Consider the following 25177-nt stretch of genomic DNA (forward strand, 5'->3'; position numbering starts at 1 on the left):
CGGTTAACAAAATATATGTGTGCATACTTTCTAAACCTGTACATTAACCTCACGTCAGCTTCTTTCCTGCTTAGTTCACAAGGGTTGTTGTGTTAGAGGCTGACCAACAAGCCACTTTTCTGTATATTCTCTAAATGGCATATTGTCTGTTCATCAGACCTTTTACTCTGGTTAAGTCTAGGTTAATTAACTGTGTTCCTTTTTCTAAGGCAATAAATCTCAATCATCTTGTTTTTCTGTTGTCTCAGCTGTAATTTTGATCTTATAGTTAAAAATTTCTATAAGATCTTATAAAGATCTTACAAAAATCTTATAATGTCTTATAGATCTTATAGTTCCTTTAAAAGGAACTGTAATTTGGAATGCTTTTCTCATAAATAAACACAAATTAGAATTTACTTCAGATGATGACAAGATCTCAGATTGAGGTCTGTAGATAGCATCTTGAGTGTCCAAAATAGCTTTCTATGAATTCTGCATCATTTAGATGCCAGTCTTATAATGGATCACTCAGTCACATCAACGCCCGAGTCTATGCTGGGCGCTGACAGTGTTTGTGCAAAGCGGATGCCAAGTGACTGCACAATAAACGTTTCTGAGTAGTTGAAATAGCTAAGTCTTGAGTCAATCAGTGCATCTGGACCACATTCATGTGGCAAATGCTGCTTTATGGAGAGGTTTCTAACACTGGCCTGCAATAATAATTCAGCTGAGGTAAGTGAGCTCTAAATATGCAATAAAGAAATTTGATGCTTTCAGTTTTAGCAATCAATAAAATAAAAATTATTTAATGTTGATTTCAACAAAGCCACAATGCTAACTGAAACGTTAAGCAAACAAATAGTCTTTTTCGTTTTTCATGTCTTACATTGGCACTTGAAGACTGCTCGTTGGGTAAATTGTGATTATTCTGAGCTAACTGTCTTAACAATTCTGCTTTATATAGTATATGAATTTAAGACACACTTCTTACATTAGTAGGATTCGTGTAAATATACATAAACAGATCAAACATAAAACCAGATCTAAGACTATATCTGTCTGTCATCAACTCAGTATCATTGATCACATTGAATTATTAATTTGAATATTTCATTTTTTTTGCTTGATGATTCTTGGAATTTTACTTGGTTTAATGGATGCAGTTATGTTACACATTTAAAATATTCTTGGTTTTATTTGTACTTAATATTATACTTAAGGGATTTTAGTCTAAGCATTTTTTCTTTAAATTGGATCTAAATATTATTGATAAATGAAAGTTTTGCAAAAAATCCTCATGAAAACAACAACAAAAGATTCCTCTCCTTTATTCAAAGGATCATGAAGAAGAAATTTCAACTAAAAAAAATCCTTGAGAAATATTCCACCCATTCAAGCTGTAGTAACACTACTGTTAGCCAGATAAAACATACACTTTTGAAAATAAACATTTTATTTGGTGATTTCCCAATACCATAAGAGTAGGTGATAGAAGCCAATGATTCATTTTTACTGCTTATTTTCAAATGAAAGCTGTAATCTTCATATCTTATTTTAAGAAGTACTGAAATCTTGCATTATGAAATACATCCATATAACTGCTACACCATATTCTTAGAAATGTTCTTACTATAAGCAGAAATTCTTACTTTTCTTGTCTGCCTTTAGCTATGTTTTCAAAATGTGTGCCTTGTGAGGATGTTGCAATAGGAATACTAATATTATTACTGCTACTAATGCTAATGAAGTAGAGCTGATAAAGCTTTGGGATTTTGTAGGGTTGAAAACCTTATAAAATGCTTTCTCCTACGTTAATTCTCACAATGGTATTTTGAAGAAGGTCTATGACTCAATTTACGGGTAAAGAAATTGAGGCAAAGAGGCTTACCCAAGGTCATAGAGTTAGTAATTTAGCAAAGGAGACTTTATCTTGGCAACTTCTAACAATTAATTATTGCCTCTTCTTTTTCTCTTATTGCGCCAAGCCTTTCTGACAGCCATCCTTCTGTCCTTCCTACCCCCAGCTTCTCTCCGCTTCCAGATGATCCTTCATGAAGCTACAAGAATCCCTTCTTTCCTTCCTTCTTTCCTTCCTTCCTTCCTTCCTTCCTTCCTTCCTTCCTTCCTTCCTTCCTTCCTTCCTTCCTTCCTTCCTTCCTTCCTTCTGTCCATATGTGCATATGTGTGTGTGTGTGTGCGCGCGCACGTGTGCATGTGTGTGTCAGACTCTCACTCTATTGCCCAGGCTGGAATGCAGTGGTGCAATCTTGGCTCACTGAAGCCTCGACCTCCTGGGCTCAGGTGATCTTCCCACCTCAACTTACTGAGTAGCTAGGGCAACAGACACACATCACCATGTCCAGCTAATCTGTTGTATTTTTTGTAGAGACGGGGTCTTGCCATATTGGTCAGGCTGGTGTTGAACTCCTGGACTGAAGTGATTTACCCACCTCAGCCTCCCAAAGTGTTGGAATTACAGGGGTGAGCCACCACACCCAGCTACATTATTTCTTATAGAAATAAACCTGAGTCTGTCTCCCCTTCTCATTAAAGAGCCTCTGCTAGCATTAATTGGCTGAAGGGCAGAATACCACGAGCCTGACATCTCTCTTCATCCTCACCCTGTAGCCATCTTTCATTACAGTCACTGCAAGTTGCATAGGATGGACAAATAACCCAAGAATGTTCCACTGGGTGGGCAATAGGCGATTATAGCATTGAAGAATAATGGTATTGTCAAAATTACTTGAAATCAATTTCACGTATTGTTGTACTATCTCAAGCAGTTCTTTTTGCTCTCACATAAATTCCTATTTGCTTATTTAAGGTCCTCTTGTGAAGAAACTTGCTGTGATTATGAGCTAATAATGCTTCCGATATTTCAGTCAGGATACGCTTAGGCCAAGTACAGAACACACTGCCATCACTATGGAAATTACCAGGTACTTTTTATTTTTCTATGTCTGGGATGTCCTCCTTGCCACAAATTGCCTGACAAACCTATTCTTAAATTTTAGCTCAACTGTGTTGTGATGTCTTGCTAACTTCCTTGGGCAAGGTTAGGGTATTTATCTCATCCTCTTGTCTAGCATTCTGTCCATTCCTCCAGAAGATCAGCCATCCTCTTTGGAATGTTTTTAGAAAGCTGATACACGTAAGGAAGAGAAACAAAATCACCTATAATTCTATTACTTATTTAAAAATTAGTATAATTTTGGCTTTACTCGTTGCAAATTTTTCTAGGATCTAGTTGTTTTTCTCCTTTTGTTTGATAATTCAGTAATCCTACTATACGTATAAGTGCCTTCTGCTTCCTTTCGTTATTTCATGTCTTTGAAACCATCAGTTTTAATGTCTGCATACTGTTCAGTTATGTATCATCAATTATTTATCACTTCCCAAATCTTTCAAAATATGTTAATTTTTTGTTCTTCTTTAATCATATATATCTGCAGCTCCAATTCTGTCACTGAGCTTGGCATGTTAAATATTCAGTAAATGAGTGGTTAAAAAATCTTCTGGCTGTCTGGAAACTGATGTGATTTCCCTATTATCTTACTATTTTGATGATAATCTCGAATACCAATTTGGGATTTGGGACTAATTTCCCCAATATTAGTTGAAAATTTATGATGAGGTGGGAAATGAAGTAAGAAAGGTAGAAAAACTCTCTGGATATTTTAGTTTGGAAAAATGCAATATTACACTTCCTGTAGTTATCATGACCATTCTAGGTAGACGATTGTGTTTGTAAGTGTTGCTCTTTCCTGAAATATTTCCTTTGACTCTGTCAATAGCAAACATTATTTATCAATGCCACTAATTGAATAGAAAGAAGAAGATGCCAACATCTTTAAAAAAATATCTAATGGTTTATGCATGGATAGATATCAAGCATGTGGCATGCAAATATTTTTAAAAATATTAAATTAATAGTAAACTGAAAAGGTTTACTCCTTCAGAAAGGGGAGAACTGTCTTGTGGCTCAAGGAAATGTCACAGAATGAATAAATGAGAGTTAATTATAGAAAGTTGTGCCTAAGTTTTTGGCCTTTTTAACCAACATCAGGATTTGCTTCACCCATCAGTGGACAGTGAGAGTGGGGAATGGGATAACATGTGAGTGGGTGAAACACCTTCCATTTGACCATATATATATATATACACACACACAAAGGGTATGTGAAGCTAGCTGATATGGTTAGGCTGTGTCCTCACCTAGAATCTCATCTTGAATTGTAATAATCCCCATGTGTCAAGGCAGAGACCAGGGGGAGATAACTGAATCATTGGGGCCGTTTCCCTCATACTGCTCTCGTGATAGTGAGTGAGTTCTCACGAGACCTGATGGTTCTAAGGGACTTCCCCCTTCATTTGGCTCTCATTCTCTCTCCTGCCACCATGTGAAGAAGGATGTGTTTGCTTCTCCTTCTGTCATGATTGTAAGTTTCCTGAGGCCTCCCCTGCCATGTGAAATTGTGGATCAATTAAACCTCTTTTCTTTATAAATTACCCAGTCTCAGGTATGTTTTTATTAGGAGCATGAGAACGGACTAATACACTAGCTGACTCTGACAAATAATTGTTTGCTAAAATAGGTGATGGATTTGGAAAACTGTTGACACTGGTGTTTTACACATTGGCTTTCATCACATAATAAGAAACACAATATGGAAACAGTCTAGTATAGAGGAAGAAACAAGGAATTTGGATTCAGACATGGGTTCAAATTTTACTTCCATTTTTTATGACGTATGAGATCTTAGACAAGTTATTTAACCTCTTTGATCTTTAGATTTCCCATCTATAAAATTGTCAAGTTGATATAAAAGTAAAAAGAGGCAAGCATTTAGCATCTGACACACAGTGGGCATTCAAAAAGTGTAAGCTATTGTTATCATATTTTCTTACATATTGGCATATAAAAACAAATAAAAAAACTTGGGTTTTGTCTGAAATAAAAAGCAATTGACATGAGAAACATACCGGAATAGATTATCACAGGACTACTGGCATTTTTTAAATAACATTTGGAACCTAGTTTATCTGATATTGTTTTAAATCTATAAACCTCTCTATTTTGGGGCACAGTTCCCCTGAAGGACATCTGAAAACTTCCAATGCACCTATCATTGACTGAGTCAATAAACTTTGGGTTTCTGGGCCACAAAAGATAGGAATCTCCAAAATGACACCTGCAGTTGCATAAAATTGGGGGCAGTATCTGCTCTGAAATTCTACCCTTGAATTATTCCATCTGAAGGCTCTAATCTGAGTCCAGTAAAAACCTCTTGCAAATGAGATCTACCAACCAAAGAACATAACTGTGCTCAGATTCTCCTTTACACTTAGAATATTTTTCTTCCCAAAGATATCAGTAGAAAGAGCTTTGCTTATTCAAGAGAGAACAGCAAGCTCACAAATAAAGACTCTTCCTCCATGCCCTGTTCTTTTTTCTGGACAAGATACTAATGAACATATGAAAACATCAAACCCTTTTGGAAGGAAAGACATATTAATGAAAATGGGAGGAATAAAAAGGGAGGTTGTGGAAAGAAGAGAGGGGAGGTGAATAAAGTATTTAATTAAAATATATAGGAAGACTATATTTGAGGTTCATGAGATAGATATAAATTAACTACCTACCCAAAATGGAATTTGGAGAAAGTAAAATCATAGTAATTTGGCTGGGGTTTGATTAGTACTGTGTGCATGTGACTGATTCAGGAGAATGGTCCATTATTTATGCCCAAGCATAGGCAATATCTCTTTAAGAACTACCGTTTCCTTTTGCAAATTGGCAATTCTCTTTCCTAATACATTTATACCAAAAAAGAAGTTTGCTAGCTGGGATACATGGGAAGGTACAAAACATTGATGGATGAATCCTCTGTTTAATTTGAAAAGATAATCAAGTCCCCTTTTCCTGAAGAACGCTTTCTCTCGGATTTTAGTGAACAATTGGTACCGCCCCATCCTGCCCATAACTTTTCTCCAGAGTAAATAGGAAGGGTGTCATTTTCACTGTTACTGTTAGACTAATAGAGTTCTGCTGTTGTCTTCAATCAAAACTTCTCGTTTGTGAGCAGACAGAACCTTTTTACACCTGCCCCTCCTAACCATCTGTGAAGATGCTTTTCTCTATTCCATGACCGAACTAAATGAGTTCAAGGGTTTTTAAGTAACCTGTCCAGTGGCACACTATTGGTGAGTAGAATGGAAATGGAGGTCTCAAAAATCCTAGTCTATATTCTCGTGAACTCATTAAATCAATTCAATGTCATCTTGGAAGGCCACAGACAACTGTGGCAAGGAAGGCAGGCAGGTAGGCATTCATATTGGGAGACTGGCAGATAAGATGCGCAAGAAAAAACTTAGTAGCAACAAATGCTTTATGACCTAAATTGGTATAGGTAGCCAGAAGGAAGGTAATAATTTTGAGAACATCAGATCAGGACGTAGAAACAAGGTGTTAGAATGAGGGAAAGGTCACCTGGAAGAAGCAGAATATAAACAACAGAGAAGATAATCTTTGAAAACACTTCATTTTGGTCTCAGACAGGCATGCAATGAGATAAAAAGATTGCTATGGTCTGAATATCTGTCTCTCCATAATTCATATGTTGAAGTCCTGACCCCCAGGTGATGGTATTAGGGGGTGGGCCTTTTGGGAGGTGATTAGGTCATGGTTATGGAGCCCTTGTGAATGGGATTAATGACCTTATACAATAGGACCCAGGGAGTTCTTTTAACCCTTGCCACCACGTGAGACACAGTAAGAAGACGCCATCTACAAATAAGAAAGGGGACCCTCACCAGACACCAAACCTGCCAGAGCCTCAACCTTGGACTTCCTGGACTCCAGAACCATGAGAAATGAATTTCTATTGTTTATAAGCTACTTTGTCTATGGCATTTTGTTATAGCCAGCAGCCTGAATGGACTAAGACAAAGACTGTATCTATTTTATACTGTGAATGACTGTCATGTAGAGTCTTAGCGGTTAAGATGATTTTGACTCTTACGTAGTCATCATTTATTCTACATTGTATTCAAGTTTGAACTTTCTATTGAGGGCCATATCTCACAAACATCAACAATTTTTTACCACTCCTGGACATTACCATAAGAAGTAAAAACTAAAAAGGGAAAAAGTAGAGACGGGAGTGCTACGTAATGAGCTAGGATTACTCCCCAGATATGGGGCTGTCTGAATTTCCATTGTGTGATCACATTCTTTTTCTGAAGCACTGGGATATAGCCCTTGTTAAGGTCAAGTTGACTATATAACCATCTAGAATATGCACCAGACATCTCTGGATTTGTTCAATTTATATAAGGCCCTCTCTCTTGTACAAAGCACAGAGGCTCCAGGACCTATAGCAAAAGACAGAAATGAACTTCAAGACCCTATGACAAAGTCAAGGACGTATCTGCTTTAATGACAATCACCCTGCAGAGTCTATAATGAGTGCTGTATGATCAGGGAGCTGAAATTTCTATTAAAAATAGCCTCCTCTAGATAACCTATTATATATTAATGTGAAAATTACTTCCTATATCCCACTTAAGTTACTTTGATTCAGAAGATGACTAATTTCTGCTCTCAGTAACCAGACATGCTTGATCACTGAAAGACAGCCTCCCTCCCAGTACACTTCTGATGGACGGCCAGTGGGCTGTGGCCTGACAGTGCCTCCACACGGCCACCTGGACTTGCACTGACCCTAAGTAGGTCAAACTGAAGTCTTAGAGGCTTAGAAAACTAGCATATTAAATGTTTATTCATAATTTTTATTTGAAGGATATCTATTAATATGAATAAAATTGAGACACAAGGGACGAGGAATACCTGTTTTCCTAAATTCACTGTGATATAAAAAGAATTTTCTGACATGTTTTAATTCAGAGAATTGCTGTTGGTGAAGTGTTCCCTTAAAAGGTGATCAAACAGATGATGGGATTTAGAACACAATACACCCTAAAACACGATACTTTGGCATCTTGATTTTTTTTTTTAATTTAAGGAATTTGAGAAAGGACAAGTATAGAAAGGATTCTCTGACCTCCCCTGAGCAGATCATGCATGTCGGGAAGCATGTTGTGAAAGCCTGTAATCCCAGCACTTTGGGAGGCTGAGGTGGGCGGATCATGAGGTCAAGAGATCGAGACCATCCTGGCCAACATGGTGAAACCCCATCTCTACTAAAAATACAAAAATTAGCCAAGTGTGGTGGTGTGTGCCTATGGTCCCAGTTACTTGGGAAGCTGAGGCAGGAGAATAGCTTGAACCCGGGAGGTTGAGGTTGCAGTGAGCCGAGATTATGCCACTGCACTCCAGCCTGGGCAACAGAGCGAGACTCCATCAAAAAAAAAGAAAGAAAGAAAGAAAGAAAGAGAGAGAGAGGAAGGAGGGAAGGAAGGAAGGGAGGAAGGAAGGAAGCAAGGAGAGAGAGAAAGAAAGAAAGAAGGAGAGAGAAAGAGAAAGAAAGAAAGAAAAAGAGAAAGAAAGGAAGGAAGGAAGGAGGGAAGGAAGGGAGGGAGTAAGGAAGGAAGGAAAGAAAGAAAAGAGAAAGAAAGAAAGAAAAGAGAAAGAAAGAAAGAAAGAAAGAAAAGAAAGAAAGAAAGAAAGAAAGAAAGAAAGAAAGAAAGAAAGAAAGAAAGAAAGAAAGAAAGAAAGAAAGAAAGAAATGCCGCTTCTCTGGAAAGTTCACCTTTGTCAGTTGTTTGCATTGCAGACTTGTTTGAACTCTTGGACCCTAAGATGAAGATGAGGCTGGGTGCGGTGGCTCAAACCTATAATCCCAGCACTTTGAAAGGCTGAGGCAGGTGGATCACCTAAGGTCAGGAGTTCAAGGCTAACCCGGCCAACATGGTGAAACCCTGTCTCTACTAAAAACACAAAAATTAGCCGGGCGTGGTGACACACTCCTGTAGTTCCAGCTACTCAGGAGGCTGAGGCAGGAGAATTGCTTGAACCCTAGAGGCAGACGTTGCAGTGAGCTGAGATCACACCACTGAACTCCAGCCTGGGTGACAGAGCAAGACTCTGTCTCAAACAAACAAAAAACAAAAAGAAAAAATGAAGATTATTGTTTTATTGGAGCAAAAACTACTGCTGAATTAGAGGTTAATGTCTCTTCCAGGCATTTCTGGAAGCTTTTCTTCTAGTAACTTCTATGTTACTTGATGGTGAGCATCAGTTAAATGAAATCTTAAGATTCATTTAAATGTTATACGTTTCGAGAGTCCAAAAGCTAAAAGTACCTATTCCTCCTACTGCAAATGTTGACCATGGTTTAGTTCTCTTACCATGTCCCTTTGAATATGAAGTAGGAATGATATGTTTAATGAGATAAACAGGTAGAATGTGATATTTCACTTACTATCCCTGATTAACAAAGTACATGGAATAGTGTCTCTTAACTTTCTATACACTAATCCCAACAAAGCAAAATGACATATTGTGAGTCAACTTGAGTTACGTAAGTATGTGCTCCTTGCAGTGATAATCTTTTGTATCCATAGCATATCTTCTCTCTCAGATTAGAGGGAAAATGCCTTACTCCTAATTTCTTAGCTTATTTTACCTTGTTATTGAGGGCAGCAGATGATAATTCCTCAATATTAAAAATAAAGTGAGTTTCTTACACTCTTTAGGAATCAAGCTATTGCTATAAAATTACCTGGAAGATTACTTTGAAGTTCAGGAATAGATGGGGCTTTATGTTGTAAAGGGTTAGTTTTTGAACACTGTTTGAACTGAATTTGAGCACTATTTTCCTTCATAATGGGTGTGGATGGGAACAAAAACCAACTTCTCATGATGACCTCAAACATCCCAGGAATGCAGTCTGACCCTTCCCAAAGATGGGATGGCCAGCAGGGTGCATGACCATGTGGGATGAGGATTCTTTACTTCCCCAGAGGATATGAAATGAATGGTTCATAGGATTCTATTTTCAAGGGCTTTGTTTGGCTCATTTCAGGGAACTCCCTTGTACAATGATGTTGGCGTCTTTCCAAAAAATGTTGATGTTAAGATAAGTTTATAATATCTTATCCCAGGAAGTGATTTATGTCTCCTATATTGTGAGAACTGTCTGTTCGAGTTAACTGCTCCTATGTTGTTTATATGTGGGAAAAATTTTGTAACACTAGGAAAAAATTAAAAATGGCACTTTTGGATAAGCAGGGCCTTAAGAAAATCCACAAAATCCTGGTTTTGAGTTCTGTCTGCATAATAAACCAGCTATATAATCCTCAATAAATCATAATCTCTTGACCTTTCAGTATCTAATTTAAAAATGAGAATAATAAAACATACTTAGTAGATGCTGTAAGTAGTCAATAATAAAAGTATGCTAAAGAACCTATAATCTTTGGGCACAGTATACTCAATACAGCTTGATTACTAGTTTTCCTTCTATCTTAATATTTGTGAATCCATAGTTTATTAACCTATAAGTATGGATTTGGCTGAACAAAGTGGCTCATGCCTATTATCCCAACACTTTGGGAAACCGAGGCAGGAAGATTGGTTGAGGCCAGGAGTTCAAGACCGACCTGGACGACACAGCAGGACCCTGTTTCTACACAAAAATTAAAAAATTAGCCGAATGTGGTGGTGCATGCCTGTAGTCCTAGCTACTCAGAGGGCTGAGGCAACAGGATTGCTTGAGCCCAGGAGTTTGAGGTTACAGTGAGCTATGATCGCACCATTGCATTCCAGCCAGGGTGACATAGTGATACCCTGACTCAAAAAAAAAAAAAAAAAAAAAAAAAAAAAAAAAAAAAAAAGGATGGCTTTATTTTTCACTAGCATTCTCTGACATATTGAGTCATTTTAGATTTTCAAGAAAGTGATGAGGTAAGAAGATATTGAAAATAATATTTCTTTAGAAAGTTAATGTTTTTATTTCTAGAGTTAATACACATTTATATTAGACATCTATGAATAAGCACTAGAGTTATTAAGAAAGATTAGTGCAGGCTTTGAAATTTAGATTCTTTCTGTTTCAAAGAGTATCTGAGCTCAAAATGTGATGCAACTTCTGTGCATTAATCCATCGCCTACTCCCACAGAAGCCTCCTATTATGCCTTGATAACAGCTTGTCATCCATTTGGCAGAAGTTTTATCCTTTGAGAACAACCAAATTCCAAATTGTGGAGGTGTTTTTTAAAATGGTAACTTTTGTTTTATTCTTTTTTCCCTGTGTTCATAAGAGTAAAAGAAAATTCTACTCTTTAAAAGTAAAGAATTTAATGAGGCTAAATTTTATATTAGATTTAGTTATGCCTTTAAAGCTTAATATTCAGAGTACATTGATTTACAATCTTTACAACAAAGAGATATTAGATACTGAATTCAAATTGAAAAATCCTTTTTCATGAGCCTGGCAACACGTTCCTCTTTGGGAATGGTTTTGGAATTCCATGGGTTTTTGTGCAATTCTAAATTTTAAATCTTTGGTAATAATATATCACTCATCTTAGTTTCTCTCCAATTATCCTCACTTTTACACTTAAGAATTAAAGAAGCAAACACAAATACAGCAGGATGGCATGGAATAAATAAGAATACCTGGGAACTAGGTGACTTTTTAATTAGTTTTTTCCTTGTAGACCAGGCACAAACCTGCAGATCTGAAATTCTAACTTCTGAACTAAATATAGTTCTATATTTTGTCTTTGAATGGTTAATTTCATACCTATGTTACTATCTTAGTGTATTCACTTATTTTGATGCTACTGTATAATTGTGACTTCTTTGAATAAGAGAGACTGATTTTAAAACCCAAGTTAGGTAAATGGCTTAAGCTAAATGATTGAAGGAAAACATTTCAGAAATACTACTATTTTAAAGGGAAGCCCGAAGTCTCATCTAGGTTTGCCTACCCCCATTGCTTTTATTTGTTCTGCATGATCCATACTTTGACATAGACAATCAAGCTGAGAACTCTTCCCTCAAAAGACATCATTTAACAAGAAAGACAAACATGTAAACAACCATTTATAATGTACTTGTAAGCAGAATACACTTTACTAGTTTCATTGAAATTCTGTAATGGAACCAACTCAATCTGTCTGGATACCACCGAGGAAGATTTCATTGAGGAGCAGGACTGAGGAGGAACAAACTTTCAAGACAGAGTAGGAATGAAGGCATGAGAACAAGAGGAAATAGCACATGTAAATGCTTTGAAACATACAGGAATGGCTCAAAGTTAGGGAATCACAAAGAGGAGAGTGTGATAAGAACCTAGAAAAGAGGAGGATTCATGAAGACTTGAAGTCTCAGACACCATGTTAAGGAATTGAAACTCTGCAGTATAAGAAAGTAGAAGCCATAGGAGGGATTTGATCATAGGAAGAAACTTCATTTACTCAGCAAATATTTGAGTGTCTATTATTACCAGGCACTAATCTCATTCATAACTTGGAAAGATCTGACAGCAATGTAAAAGACAGACCAGATATAGGAAAGACTGGAAGCTATTTCAAAACCTTCAGGCAAAAATGATGACACAGAATTGAGGTAGAGACTAAGTCTGTTTCACCTTTGGGTAAACTATTGTCAGGTGGTAAAATAATAGCAAGTATCATTTTAGTAGCCTTCCCCTCTCATCCCCCTACCTGCAGGTCCCCGGAAGACATCTAAGGATCAAACAAGTTTGTCTTGAACATAGATAGTACCACTTGGCTTGCTCCAGTCACCACTGTATTTCACTACCATGCCTAAGACACTGTCTCCAGTGGAAGTCAAGTTTAAGAAAGGAACTGTTGAGACAGTTTAGCAGTATAAACCCCCCTGGCTTCTGCCTATAGCCCAGGGCTTCAGAGCTCTCCTGCTTCACATAGCGAAATCTTTTCCTAGTTGCTTATGTTACGAAGGAACACTGTAGGTTTGGCTTGGTTCCTGGGCCTTTTATGTACAAACTCATTAAGAAACGAGGAGGACTCTTCCCTATTTTGCCAAGCATCTTACGCTACCAACACTTTAACATATCTTTTCCCCTCTTTCTTTTTGTCCTCTTCACATTCCAGCTGTTGAATGTAAGTTTAGAAACACCAATTTAAGAAGAAAGGTAGAAATAAGCACCTAGGCAGAGTACTTCAAGTAATTGAGCTTTACTATAATGCTAGTGTAATGTATGTAGAATTTGCTTAAAGAAATCTTTATCCATTCCCCCCAGGTCTGGAACCATGTTTCACAGTGGAAGGTAATTTTTAGAATTACTATTTCTACTGGACTTTTTGTTAGAACAGTTTTAGATTCACAGCAAAACTGAGTTGAGGTACCAAGATTTTCCAAATACTTCCTGCCCTGACACATGCACAGCCTTCCCCATTATCAACATCCCCCATGAGAGTGGTACATTTGTTAAAACTGATGGACTTACCTTGATGCATCAGCAGCTCACCAGCCAAAGTTTATAGTTTTCATGAGGGTTTCCTCTTTTTATAAAATGTAGAATGCTATGTGAATTTGCATGCCATCCTTGTGCAAAGGCCCTGCTAGTTTTCTCTGTGTCATTCCCGTTTCAGTGTATGTGCTTCTGAAGGGAGCATATCATCGGTCTTTTTACTATTTCCGTAATTTTGCCTTTTCCAGAATTGAAACCATACAGTATGTTGTCTTTTCAGATTGGCTTTTTCACTTAGTGATATGCATTTAAATTTCTTCAATGTCTTTTTTATGGTGTCACAGCTTATGTCTTTTTAGCACCGAACAATATTCCATCATATGCATATACTATAGTTTGTCCATTCACCTGCTGAAGGACATCTTGGTTGCTTCCAAGATTTGGCAATTATGAATGAAACTGCTATAGACATTGTGTAGAGGTTTTTGTGTGGACATAAGTTTTCAATTCTTCATTAGTCAGAGTTCTTTTAAGAGATAGAACCCATAGGAGTAGATAGATATATACATAGATTCATAATGATAGAGAGATAGTAGACAGATTGATAGACGAGAGGAATTTATTAGGGCAATTGGCTCATGGGATTATGGAGCCTGAGCTCTACAATAGGCCCTCTGGAAGCTGGGGAACCAGGAAAGCCAGTCCAAATTTAAAGGACTAGAGCCAACAATATAACTCTCAGTCTGAAGCTGAAGGCTTTAGAAACTGGTGGGCCACTGGTGCAAGTCTCAGATGGCAAAGGCTGGAGAAGCTGGAGTTTTGATGTCCCAGGGCAGGAGAAGAAGTGTGCCTCCATTTCAGGAAAGAGAGAGAAGTCACCTTTCCTTTGCTTTTTCTTCTGTCTAGGCCCTTAGTTGATTGGATGGTGTCTGCCCACAACAGGTGAGGGCGGATCTTCCTTACTCAGGCCACTGATTCAAATGTCAGTTTCTTCCAGAGACACTCTTGCCAACAAACCCAGAAATAATGCCTTACTAGCTATTTGGACATCCTTTAATCCAGTCAACTTGACACCTAAAATTTACCATCATGAACTCTTTTGGATAAATACCAAGGGACACAGCTGCTAGATCATATGGTAAGCGTATATTTAGTTTAGTAAGAACTGCCAAACTGTCTTCCAAAGTGGCTATACAGTTTTGCATGCCCATCAGCAAGGAATGAGAGTTCCTGTTGCTCCTCATCCTTGGCAGCATTTAGTATTGTCAGTTGTCTGGATTTTGGCCATTCTAATTTGTGTGTAGTGGTATCTCGTTGTTTTAATTTGCATTTCTCTGATGACGTATGACATGAAGTATCTTTTTGTATACTTATTTGCCATCTGTATATCTTCTTTGGTGAGGTGTCATTTAAGGTTTCTGGACTATTTTAAAATCATGTTGTTCGTTTTCTTATTTGTGAGTTTTTTGTGTATTTTGGATAACAGTACTTTATCAGGTATGTCTTTTGCAAATATCTTCTCCCAGTCTGTGGCTTGCTTTTTCATTCTTTTGACACTGTTTTTTACAGGGTTGAAATTTTCAATTTTAGTGAAGTCCAGCTTTTGATGTCATATTGAAAAAGTCACATATTGAAAAAATCTAGAATAATCCAAGGTTTTCTAGATTGGTATGTCTAATCTTTTGGCTTCCCTGGCCACATTGGAAGAAGAATAATTGTCTTGGACCACAAAAAATATATTAACACTAACAATAGCTGATGAGCTAAAAAGAATCGCAAATAGAAATCTCATAATGTTTTAAGAAAGTTTACAAATTTGGATTGGCCCGCATTCAAAGTAATCCTGGGCCACATGCGGTCTGTGGTTGGATAAGCTTATTCTAGATTTTCTGTTGTTATCTTCCAAGAGTTTTATAGTTTTGTGTTTACATTTAGGTCTGTGATCCATTTTGGTCATTTTTTGTGAAGGGTGTAAGGTTTGTTGTAGATTAATTTTTTTACATGTGGCTGTGCAATTATTTCTGCACTATTTGTTTAAAACATTATCAATTCTCTATTGAACTGCTTTTGCTCTTTTGTCAAAGATTAATTGACTAATATATTTATGTGAGTTTCAGGGTATTCTATTCTGTTCCATTGATCTTTTTGTTTATTATTGCCATACTGTCTTGATTACCATAGCTTTGTAATGCATCTTAAATCAAGTAATGTCTGTCCTCTGACTTTGTTCTTCTCCGTCAATATTGAGTTAACTATTTTGATCTTTTGCCTCTCCATATAAATTTTAGAATCAGTTTAGTGCTATCTACAAAATAACTGATGGAATTTGATAGAGATTGCATTGAATCTATACACCAAGTTGGGAACAACTGACATCTTCACAATAGTGTCTTCCTATTCATTAACATGCAATTTGTATTTATTTAGTTCTTTGATTTCTTTCATCAGAGTTTTGTAGTTTTCCTAATACAGATCTTGCATATATTTTGTTAGGTTTATTCTTAAGCATTTTGTTTTTTAGATGCTAATATAAATGGTATTGCATTTTTAATGTCAAATTCATTTGCTTACAGGAAATACAGGAAAGGAAAGCAGGAAATACAGGAAAGCAATTGACTTTTTGTATATTAACCTTTTATCTTGCAACCTAGCTATGATATTAATAGCTTATTAGTTTCAAGAGTTTTTGGTCAAACTCTCTTAGACTTTTTCTACATAGACAATCATGTCATCCACAAATAAAGATATCTTTATTTATTCTTTTACAATCAATATTCCTTTTATTTCCTTTTCTTGTCTTATTGCACTAAGACTTCTAGTACAATGTTGAAAAGGAGTGGTGAGGAGGGACACTCTTGCCTTGTTCCTCATCTCAGTAGGAAGGTTTTTCTCTTCTTACCATTCAGAATAATAATTTTCATAGATACTATTTATCAAGTGAGGAAGTTTCCCTCTATTTCTAGTTTACTGAGAGTTTTTAACATGAATAACTGTTGGATTTTGTTAAAAGCTTTATCTGCATCTATTTATATGCTTATGTGATTTGTTATCTTTAGCCTGTTAGTATGATGATAACATTAATTAATTTTTGAATGTTGAGTCTACAGCCTCGCATACCTAGGCTAAATCTCACTGGTCATAGTGTATAATCGTTCTATATATTGTTGGCTTCAATTTGCTAATATTTTGTTGAGGATTTCTGCATTTACATTCACAAGAGATGTCAGTCTGTAGTTTTCTTTTCTTGTATTGTCTTTGTCTCGTTTTACTATTAGGGAAATGCTGGCTTCACAGATGAGTTAGGAATTATTCCCTTTGTTTTTATCTTCAGAAAGAGATTGTAGGAAATTGGTATAATTTCTTCCTTTAAATGTTTGATAGAATTTACCAGTGAAACCATAGTCTGGTGCTTTCTGTTTGGTGATTTAATTTTTTTAAATAGATATAGGCTCATTTAGCATTTTTATTTCTTCTTTGTGAGTTCTGACAGATTGTGTCTTTCAATGAATTTGTTTATTTCCTCTAGAATATCAAATGTATGGGCATAAAGTCATTCATAGTATTTCTTTATTATCATTTTAATGTCCATGGGATTCATAGTAATGCCCTCTCTTTCATTTCTGGTATTTATAACTTGTGTCCTCTCTCATTTTTAGTAACTTGGCCTAGCTAGAGGCTTATCAATTTTATTGATCTTTACAAAGAACCAGCTTTTGGTTTTGTTGATTTAAAAAAATTGAATTTCTATTTTCAGTTTCATTGATTCCTGCTTTAACTTTTATTATTTCTTTTCTCATGCTAACCTTGAAATTAATTTGCTCTTTTCCCAGTTTCCTAGGTTAAAGTTTAGATAATTGGTTTTAAATCTTTCTTCTTTTGTAACATGTGCATTCAATGCTGTAAGTTTACCTCTAACACTGCTTTCACTGTATCACACAAATTTTAAGTTGTGTTTTCATTTTTGTTTAGTTCAAAATATTTAAATTTTTTGTGGATATTTCTTTTTTGACTTACGAGTAATTTAAAAGTATGCTGTTTAATCTCCACATATTTTCAGATTTTTCAGCTACCTTTTTGCTATTGATTTGTAGTTTAATTTCACTGTGGTGTGAGAATGGAAATAATATAATTTCTATTTTTTGTTAATTTGTTGAGGTGTGTTTTATGGCCCAAATTGTGGTCTCTTGTGGTTTCATGTGAGCTTAAGAATATGTAATCTACTGTTGTTAAATAAAGTAGTCTATAAATGTCAATTATATCCAGTTACTTGATGGCATTGTTGAATTTAACTATGTTCTTATTGATTTTCGACTGCTGGGTCTGTCCCTTTTCTGATCAAGGAGTTTTGAAATACATACCAAAATCTCCCACTGTGTCATATTTTGACACCGTGTTATAGGCAAACACATGTTCAGGATTATTATATCTTCCTGGATAAATGACCCCGCTATCATTGTGTAATGCCCTTCTTAATCTCTGATAACTTTCCTTGCTCTGAAGTCTGCTCTGTCTGAAATTAATAGTGACACCACCTTCTTTTCATCAGTGTTAGCATGGTTTATCTGTCTCCATCCATTTACTTTTAATCTGCATGTGTCTTTACAACTAAAGTGTGTTTCTTATAGACAACGTCTAGCTGGGTCCCACTTTCTGATTTACTCTTGCCATCTTTGTTCTCTAATTGGTGCATTTAGACCGTTGATGTTTAAAGTGATTATTAATGTAATTGGATTAGTATCTATTGTATTTGTTATTGTTTTTAATTTATTGCTTTTATTGCTTGTTCCTATTTTTGTCTTCCAGTGTTTCTTGATCTGTTGGTACTGCTATAGCAGGATATCACAGCCTGGGTAATTAAAAATGAATAGGAATCTATTGGCTTGCAATTGCAGAGGCTGATATTGCCTAATATCAAGGCATCAGCAACTTTAGTATCTGCTGAAGACCTGGCTTCTGCTCCCAAAATGACACCTTGAATGCTGAATTCCCCAGAGGGGAAGAACATTGTTCTTCACACAGCAGAAAAGCAGAAGAGTTGAGAGACAGCCCACTTCTGAAAACCCTTTGATTAAGACATTAAACCCACCCATTAGAGTGGCACCCACATGGCATAACCACCTCTAAAAGCTCTCACGTCCTGATACCATCACATTGGCAATTAAATCTCTAAATACGTTTTGGAGGGGGACAAACATTCCATCTACAGCACACTGTTTTTCTGTCTTTTGTCATTTTAATTGTGCATTTTATATGATTTTAATTTTTCTCTTTTCCTAGATCATCAGTTACACTTTTTTAAAGGTAGTTTTCCTGAAGTTTGCCATATGCATTTATAACTAATTCAAATCTACTTTAAATAAGACTATATCATTTATTTTGGGTAGTATGTATATACCTTATAATAACAAAATAATCTTAATTCTTTCCTCCCATCATTTGCCTGATTGCTGTATTTCATTTAATTTATACATAAGCATAATAAGTACATATATACACACATACATATTGTTGTTACTATTATCTTAAAGACTGTTATTCTTTAGATCAATTAAGAATGAAAAAATTAAAAATTTTAATTTTACTTTCATTTATTCATTTTCCTATGCTTTTCCTTTATGTAGATCTGAGTTTCTGACCTATGTATTTTTTTCTTCTTGCTAAAAAACTCCTTAACATTTCTTGCAACATATGCCTATTGGAAACACACTCCTTCAATTTTTGTTTATCTGAGAAAGTTTTTATTTCTCCTTCACTTTTGAAGATAATTTCACAAAGTTCTAGTTCGGTTGATTTTTCTTCCCTTGAACATGTTAAATATTTCATTCCAGTCTCTTTTTTCCTGCATGGTTTCTGAGGAGAAGGTGGATGTAATTCTTATCTTTCCTTCTCTGTGGGTAAGGTTTTCTTTTCTTTTGGCTTCTTCTGGGATTTTTTCTTTATCTTTGATTTTTCTATAGTTTTAAAATGATATACCTAAGTGTATTTTTTGGGGGGGGGAGGTGTATTTATCTTCCTTAGTGTTCTCAGAGTTTGCTGGATTGGTGGTTTAGTGTCTGATATTAATTTGGGGAAATTTTCAGTCATTATTGTTTCAAATACTTATTCTGTCCCTTTCTCTCTTTCTTCTTCTTCTGGTATTTGCATTACGCACATGTTACACCTTTTGTAGTTTTCCTAGCCCTTGGATATTCTGTTCTGTTCCTGTCAGTTTTTCTTTTCTTTGATTTTCAGTTTTGGAGGTTTCTATTGAGATATCCACAAGCTCAAAGATTTCTCTATGGCCATTTTTAGTCTAATAATAAGCCCATGAAATGCATTCTTCAATCCTGTTATAGTATGATTGATCGTTAATATTTCTTTTTGGCCCTATTTTAGGATTTCCATCTCTCTGATTACATCATCTGTGTGTCCCTGCGTACTATTTACTTTATCCATTAGATCCCTTAGCATATTATTTATTGTTGTTTAAACTTACCGGTCTGATAATTCTAACATCTTGGCCATATCTGAGTCTGGTTCTAATACTGTCTCTGTCTCTTCAAATTCTGCTTTTTGCCTTTTAGGACAGCTTGTAATTTTTTCTTGATAGCTAGACATGATGGATAGAGTTAAAGAAACTACTGTGAAGAGGACTTTAGTAATATGGTGGAAAGATGTGAAGGGAGGAGAAGTGTCCTGTAGTCTCATGAATAGGTGTCAGTGTTTATTGAGCTTTTACCCGGACTGTGAACTTCACAAGGGCTTTTCAGTCCCCTTCCCTTTCTCATGAGGCACAATGGCTGGACTGGGCTGGAGTTGGGTTTCTCTTTCCCCATGTGGAACCTAGAGGGACTGGGATTGGGTATTTCTCTTCTACCTGGTCACACAGGCTCTGAGAAAACCACATTAAGTTAGTCTCTGGTTAAACAGCTTCTCCCAAGGGCAACCTTGTTAAGTAGAACAGAATGCTCTAGAATGCTCTGGTGTATTTCAAGGTGGTACCTTTTCCCCTCCCCATGCTGGAAGAATGAGATTTTTCCTCACTATTCACTGAGAGAACCTGTTAGGACTCCAGGAGGCAAAACTCACAAAATTGTGGGGACCCTACAATGATTCGGTTGCCCTAGAGATTTTATCTATCATATTTGTCCATACTGAGCCTTCAGCAATCCATAAATGTCAGTTCAGGTTTTCCTACTGGTTTCCAGGGAGATTTTTGCTCTGGTAAGCTGTGCTTCTCTATAGTCACTTGTCCATCTCTCCAATTTTAGGAGCAGCGATTTGCTCTGTGACCTCACTTTGCTTACAGACCTGACAAAAGTTGTTGATATTTTCAGTCTGTTTAACTTTGTACTTGTTAGAATGGAGTGGCAACCTCTAAACTCTTTACCTGGTATTGAATCAAAACCTAGACACCTCAGCTGAGAGGTTTTTTTTTTTTTTTTTTTTTTTTAAGTGAATTTTATTAAGCAATATCTTAGGAGTAAAGAATTAGAAATACGTGTACAATTTAGTGTCATTTGATACCCCCAAGCACCTTCAAATTTCTAATTACTTGAGAAGGGCAAGATCATGTCACAAACCATACCCCCTTCGTTCTTTTTTCTAACTCCCCTTTTCATATTCTTCCAAAAGACCACACTACTTCCTCCCCTGGATGACCCACTCCATGGCAATCAGGGACAAAGAAAATGCAGTGTAGGTTTCTCCTCTTACTAATGCTATTGCTATCAAAGAACAGTGCCAAAAATTCTGGGAATTCTGTTTCCTTCACTTTGTTACTCCATGGCATTTTATGTTTAAAGGCAAGTCTTGCCAAGAGTCGTGGCTCACACTTGTAATCCCAGTACTTCGGGAGGCAGAGGCAGGCAGATCACTTGAGGTCAAAAGTTCAACACCAGCCTGACCAACATGGTGAAACCTCATCTCTACCAAAATATACAAAAAAAAAAAAAAAATTATCTGGACCTGGTGGCATGCACCTGTAGTCCCATCTACTCTTTTATTTTATTTATGAATAAACAAATTTTATTTATAAATTTAATTTTGTTTATGAATACCTTTTATTTATAAATTTTATTTTATTTATGAATAAATATATTTTATTTATAAAGTTTATTTTATTTATAAATTTTATTCATAAAGTTTATTTTATTTATAAATTTTATTTATAAATTTTATTTTATTTATGAATAAATAAATTGTATTTTATTTATAAATTTTATTTATAAATTTTATTTATAAATAAATACATAGAAATAAAGGAGAATCTTTATTGTACTGTGGATTTGACAGAAAAAATTTAGAGATGATACTATATTGTAGGATTCCGGAAGTTTTTTTTTTATGAAGTTGTTATTTAAGGAAGGAGTTTCTAACCCCATGAAAGGAATTCAGGGTTTGTAAAATATTTTGGAAAAGTCCCTTCCTTTCCATACTCATATACCCAGAATATGTGTAGATAGTGTGCAACACTGGGGAATACTCCAATGTTAGTGTGTTTCAAACCTGTCAGGTGCTGTGGATTTGTGTGAACCAGTCCAACAGGACTTCATTGTCTGTTCTTTTAAACTTGTAAAACCAATTCAGGAGGGATATAGGAAGGGTAACTGGAGTTTAAACTGGGAAATCCTATAGCACCATTTTATTAAAAAGATTATTTCTTTCTCTGTTTAACTCTACAGTTTTGCCTAAGCCACAGGCAGTCCTCTACAATCATCCATTTTATAGGGATATTAAGTTCCAGATGGAAGTTGTTCTGAAAACACATGCAGGTCCTCTCAGGGCCTGGGCAAAAAGACGTGATGCCCCATGTCACATTCCTAAACATTTTCCCTTGGACATAGCAACTCAAAGATTTCCCCCCCAAGATCTAACCTTGGGTTCAGTGCAAAATTATACATGTTTAAGGCTGCCAACCCAGGGATCCCATGTACCAGATTCAGGCTTGGGGTCTAAGTCTTTACTTTGGGTTTGAACAGTTATTTGGGGTAGTAGTGGAATAAGTTTACGCATTAGTATCTTCTCCTAGGGGAGTGGAGGCAAAAATATTTACCTAGTAGTAGTACAAATTAAAATAATTTTTTTGGTTGATTTATATCTGAACATAGAACAAATTAAACCTGTTCTCTGTGATGCAGAACTTGGGGGAAAAGGATAGTTCACCATTCCCTCTGCCATGACCGCCACCAAAGTTCTTTCTTACTCCCTTTTCTGCCTATACTATTCATTTGGTTTTTATCATTTTTTTTTATTATCACTTAACTTCTCAATCATATGTTTCTTCATCTTTATCAGGGACGTGTGAAGAACAAGATTCACTTGGTATTCTATCTTGTGGTGAGAAAACTTCATTCTCAAAATGTCAAAACCAAGTAAACAAAGGTGCTTTAGTTACTTACACGTTTACTAAACATAACACATAAACTGAAGCCCAGAGTTCAAAATTTTCCCACCCTTCATGAGGGCGTATATGAAAGAAGCTTAGCAAAATGTCATCACTCAGTTTCTGGAATTAAAACAACTGAGCTGTTTGCCACACCCCACAGCTTGGCATGCAATCAGGAATTGAGGAATGTCAGGCTCCACTCAAATTAAGATGATGCAAAACAATTGCATTAGGGCGGTCTGCCCTCCTCCTACTCAAAATGCCTGGGAAGCAGGAAATACAAGTTCAGTTAAAATGGCCTTTCTGTAGTAGAAAAGTAATTGTCTCATGCCAGAGACAAATGAATAAATATTATTGATGATTCTACAATCAAAGGAGACTGGCTTTTGTTATTGTGACAGTCATTTGGCTGCCGCCTTGCAAATCAACACAAGTTAATAGACTGACGATGACTGAACAATTACAATGAAAAAAATAAAGCTTGCTTTTGATCCTTTCTAGGGGGAAAAAAGAAGCCAAGACATGTCCAGGGTAGAAGCAGTTCAGAGTTCTCTAAGAGGCAAATACAAGTTATCTACATTAGAGGGTATTTTAGTCAATGGTGAAGATTATGCTGCGTATAAGGATAACAACGTCTAAGGATAAGGAACTTCAGTACCCACTTGTATTTTGAGCTGGCATGGTGTCCTATTTGCAGGTAATTTCCCACCATGGATAATTCCTTTTGGAAGGCAGTATCTTACTTCCCACTGCAAAGGGCAAAGAGAATAAGGAATAGCCTGACGGCCAAGCAGTTACGATGATTTAGTTCTCTCAACTGGATTTTCCATACACGGTTTGGAATCTTTACTTCGTGATGCATACAAGAATGATAGCAATTCATTCTCAACAGCAGTGCCCACATCTGGGCCAGATGAGATGCTAAGAGATGCCGCTTCAGACAAGCCTTCTATTAATATAGTGAGCTTTGATATCCTTAAAGTATATGTATTGAAGCTATTCACAATATGTTTCTGTTACTTATTGCAAAACAACGCCTTAATTGATACAGAAAGCAAAGCAGATAGACACAAGCAAAATATTCCTGGGAAAATACAGAGAAAATGGGATTGGTTATCTGGTCTGAATGCATCCAGTTGAAGTTCCCTAATATTTTGGTTTTGGAATTCAGCAATCCATGACAAAGAATCAGCATTGTCACCACCAAAGTATGGTAGCAAAAATGGAAGACCTGTATGGTGGCATGGCTCTTTCTAGTAGAATTAGATGGTGTAAAGAAAGGGAATTATAAACCCAAATATCTAAATTCAAGAACCAGAAATCAGATCTATAGGTAGTTTTCGCCCACCTTCCACGAAGCATCTCCTACCCTCAAAAGCAGATTTCTTTCTCTTGTCTGAGAGTTCTTTCTCCATTGCTTGAGGATTATTTTGTTATCACCTCACCATAGTGATTTCCTTAAAGAAACAGTCCATTACCCACATGTCTCTCCTTATCCCTCCTTAGTCCACACCTGTCACTAGAGTTAGGTGTCAGTATAGCAAAGGGGATAAACTACAAATTAAAAACTTGCAAGTTTGGTTGATGTCATATACATAAAAAGAATCAAAGACTTGCCAATTTATATTGGGAAAAATCTGGAGGGCGTGTGTAAGAACAGATTTTAGGGTGCTCATACAAGGGTGAAACATTTTTAGATCACTAATACCAGTTGCTAAGATAAAATTCTCCTGCCATACTGTGAACACTGGTACTTATATAACTTCGTTAAAATGTTCCCAAGTGTGTTTTGAAGAAACTAATACAGTTAATCATCATCTCCAAGTGACTATATAAAGAAAGACATTTGAAAAATTATAAGTTTAATGTACGATGCAATTTTGGATATTTTATCAACTGTTCTTTTTTTGTTTCTTTTATCTCCTTCCCTTAGCTGCCTACACTTTTTTTTTCTTTTCCATGACAACTATTTGTGATATAATCAGTCTGATTAGATTATGAGAAAATATTAAGAAATTCTTAAATGTACCTTTTAGAATTCTTCCATTTGATTGTCTGAAACTGAAGTCTTTTCTCCTACTTGCAAGAAGAGAGAGCTGAGAATGAAAATGTCAAAATTAGTCTTCATATACTCATTGAACACTTGTCTTCTAGACTTCTCCATGACTAACTCACTAGTCTTCATATACTCATTGAACACTTGTCTTCTAGACTTCTCCATTACTAACTCTTCTTCTGTAACAAATTAGTTTTGTTTCCTCCCAACTAGTTGTTGCCCTGAGCAATGGCCCTAACACTCATGCCTTTCATAAATTGCGCTTAATTGTAATTCTCTGGCAACTGTTTTATAAAAATCAGCAGTATTTTTTCCCGTAGATTTAAATAACAGTTGTTTAAATAGTTCCGTGCCAATAGTTGTTTTCATGAAAGGAAAGAAGAAATTGGCCTAAAATCCACAAA

The 25177-nt window shown here is 36.1% G+C and overlaps 1 long non-coding RNA gene and 1 other non-coding gene across 6 annotated transcripts in view; one reads left to right on the top strand and one right to left on the bottom strand.

Moving 5' to 3' along the window:
• The first annotated feature begins 512 nt into the window (after positions 1 to 512).
• The window catches only part of LOC107129041 (uncharacterized), a 100092-nt gene continuing 75427 nt past the window's right edge, over positions 513 to 25177 (top strand). For 3 of the 5 annotated variants that reach the window (XR_012433167.1, XR_010585435.2, XR_006696927.3), the window contains exons 1-2: positions 513 to 714; positions 2810 to 2924. This is a non-coding gene — a long non-coding RNA (uncharacterized lncRNA). The remainder of the gene's footprint in view (positions 715 to 2809; positions 2925 to 25177) is intronic. The other 2 variants (XR_006696928.3, XR_012433166.1) reach the window with 1 other exon arrangement.
• Positions 13449 to 13555, bottom strand: LOC123572593 (U6 spliceosomal RNA). Its single transcript, XR_006697158.2, has one exon. It is a non-coding gene; the product is annotated as a U6 spliceosomal RNA (small nuclear RNA).

This window comes from Macaca fascicularis, chromosome 3 (genome assembly GCF_037993035.2).
Source record: "Macaca fascicularis isolate 582-1 chromosome 3, T2T-MFA8v1.1".
Taxonomy (NCBI): Eukaryota; Metazoa; Chordata; class Mammalia; order Primates; family Cercopithecidae; genus Macaca; species Macaca fascicularis.